This window comes from Frankliniella occidentalis, unplaced genomic scaffold, assembly GCF_000697945.3.
Source record: "Frankliniella occidentalis isolate FOCC.00 unplaced genomic scaffold, Focc_3.1 Scaffold63, whole genome shotgun sequence".
NCBI lineage: Eukaryota > Metazoa > Arthropoda > Insecta > Thysanoptera > Thripidae > Frankliniella > Frankliniella occidentalis.
The window spans coordinates 611,730-615,134 of record NW_026267193.1 but is presented as its reverse complement, the minus strand read 5'-3'; positions in this window follow the sequence as shown (position 1 = coordinate 615,134).

The following is a 3,405-nucleotide window of genomic DNA, read 5'->3' as shown; positions in this document are numbered from 1 at the left end:
AACAGACTTTTGAGTACGCGCACGCGCACGACAATGAAGAATCGCAATTTTACGTTTTACAGTTGGTAAAGGGAAATTAAGTTTAGCCATCATAAAGGATTGCTCCAGTAGTTAAAATACGCGCGCAAAGGAAGAAAGACGCCATTGAAAGTTTCGCGCTGTACTCCCTCCCTCGCACGACCAAAAATGTTTACAATATAGTAAGTGCAATGTTCTTAAGGAAATCAAGTGTGTATGTAAAACGTAGCAATTACAAAAACACTTTTTTGTCGGAGCGCTGAAAGGCGATGTGTCGCCGTAAGCCTACACACACACACGTGTGGTTAGCGAGTATGCTTTCCCCGGGAGGCTTTCCCCCTGAGCAGGGTTTTTGCGACCCCCGCGAAGGCCGCAGGGTTGCTTTTCGCATTAACCCTACGCGTAATTACCAAGTGCGTTTCACACGGCGGCGGAGCGGGCCAGGGCGGTGCGGTGCTAAGGAGGAAGAGTCCGACAGGCAGGAAGCCAGACTCCCGGCGGGGGTTGGTGGGGGGGGAGGGGGTTGGAATGCACTCCGGCTCGGCTCGCGCTCCATGTCAGAGTGATAAACTGCTCAAATCAGTCCGGCGAAATTAAATCCGGAGCGGCGCAGAAGAGGGTGGGCTGGGCCGGCTCCAGCTCCAGCAGCAGTTCCAGCAGCCGGCCGGATCTGGACTGGACGAGGCTGGGCGGGGTGCGAGCGCGACCGAAGAATGCGCATTATCATGGTGTGTGTCTGTGTGTGCGTGCGTCGCGCGTGCAGAGAGACCGAGAGCGACGGAGGCAAAACAGAGCGAGAGAGTAATTAGTGCATAATTTGGCAACGGTTGACACTAACGCGAGAGGACCCGGTGGCCTTTTTTCCCCCTATGTATTTGTGGGCGTTGTGCTTGTTTTATTTCTATCCTCTCATCGGTTTGTATGTGTACGTCCCAAAAGGCACGGCATAGCAGTGGGGGCGGGGCGAGACACAGCAGAGGCGCTGATTTTCAAATTAATAAAAACCTTCACTTATCTTTTTGCACAAGCAAATTCAAGCAAATACGGGAATGGGCTCCTCGCCCACATAATGGCCTCGCACGCCCTGAGCACGCAAGCGAACCCAGCCCTCCCGCTGCCTCAGTTGTACTTGATGGGCTGCTCAATGGCTAGTCCCACCCGCACGCTCCCCCCACTAAGGGAAGTACCAGAAGTAACAACCGCGCCGACCGAATGTCAAAACGACCAACATGCCTCTAACGACGTTAATAAATTTAATTCGTGTTCAAGAGCTCACTGCGTCACAACTCGCAACCACCACCACCCGTCGCCGCCGCCCGGTGCCCAGCGCCGTGGAGGTGAGGCGTGAACCACTACACGGCCCGAGGAATGCGCAGCGCACGGCCGCGAGAGTGAACGCCCCCAGTCACACAACCGTCTCCATTCCAAGTCAGGTTGGATTGCGTTTTAATTGGGACAAAACACTGTACAACGTGCATGCCGGGGGACCATTTCAGCGTGGCGGGGCGGGGCCGGGCCGGGCCGAGCGTCATGGCGTGGCGGGGCAGAGGCCACGAGCAAGAGAGTCGAGCGCCCTGTGAGTGGGAAACTAGCGGATACAACCACAACAACTAAAAAATGGGCGAGACCGACAAAAAAAAAATAGCAAAATACCAAAACTTTGTACGGGCTGGCTGTGGCGCGGGCTTGGCGTGGCCGGGCTGTCCCGCCGCACCAGCTCTGGCCCCCTAGTTAATTAACTCCGCCGGGGCAGCGACGAAAAGAACATAGCGACGCCGAAACGCTCATCCAACTTATTCCGCGGCGCCAAGCCCAAGCTAGACGCAATTACCAGGTGTCCTCCAATTGCCCCCGCCACGCCCCGCCACGCCCCGCCCCGCCACGCCACGCCCGGCACCGCCGCGCCCCAAAAGAGGGAAAGGGTTGTTGTTGTTATTACTATTACTGGCTCGCATGTGGTCTCGCGATGTCCGCACGACAGTCGCATTCATCTCAAACGCGTTTTGTGCGTGGCGGGGCGTGGCGGGGCGCGGCGGGGTGTGGCGAGTCCGACCAATTCACCCCGTGCCGGGCTATCTCAAACGCGGGTCCTCCATCACTGCGACCACTCCACACATCAGGCGGGCGACAGCCGGGCATACCTCACACCGCCCGGGAGGGCTTTTAACGTCTCAACTCGTTCAGAGGAGATAATAGGCTATTCAGGGGGGCAAAGTGAGCAGGGACACTGGCAGAAAACTGATGATGGCTCCGTAGTCTAAGTGGAAAAATTGCATGTTCGGTAAAGAATAGAAAATACAGGGTAAACCCTTATGCATAATTGTGTTGTGCATAAGAATGCAGTTATTTAAGCATCCATAGTTGAGGCACAACTTGTCTTGTTTTCGTTGATATAGAAATTGGCATTTACATTCTTTATAGTGTAGATAGACAATACTATGTCAGTTTGGTGGTTAATACAAGTGTTAAATTGATGTCAAGTTCAAATTCAAATCTGCTCAGTTTTGAAACATTTCGGTTTTAATACGTGATACGTCACTTGAACTTAAACATCATTCGGCGTGCAGTTATAAACACTTACTTCGACCAATATACTATGTTTAAAACATCGAAAGCATTTTTTTCAGTGCCTTCGAGTGGTAAAAAAGCTTTTGCTGCATATATCGAGGTGCACATTAAACGGACAGCCAGACGGACCGATATAGGAGCGTCGCTTTGTGGATCACCGGCAGACGGACGGACGGGCGGGAGGCAGTGCGAGCGCTCTGTGCTGCTCATATCAAAGGCAAATCGAAGCACACACCACGCCGCCTATGTTGTGAATCGGGCTAAATCGCGCAGCCAATCAGCGCGCTCGCACCTTTAATCACGGGGAACGGAGAGAGAGAGAGAGAGTGAGTTGGATGTACACGGCAAGAGAGAGAGAGAGAGGGGGAGGAGAGACGCTGGCAGCAGCGCATATCTCTGCCCGACAGCAGGTGCAATCACCAGCGTAATCACTCACTCAACGTATGCGTTTAATTACCATTCACCCCCCATCCATACGGACGGGCCGCCTATTTTGTTTTGGACGACGGGAAGCGTTACCATCCGTCTCTTTTTGCTGCAACCCCCCGGCACTCTATGGTCACCGGCCGGACAAAACAGCGGAAATAAACTGGCACTGCGTTATATAGGTTCGGAGAAAACAAAAACTGGGCAGAGCTTTCGGCGATGAGCAGGGAGACAGACACCAAAGCAAGGTAAATACAGAAAAGGAGGAGTTTTAAAAAGGGGCGAAAGCGTTGTCAAGGGCGCTGACCGCTGCCTGGGTGGCGGGGAATGTCATATCAGTCCCGACTTCATCCATTACACCTCGCGTAACACCGTAACAGAGGGCGGTGAGGA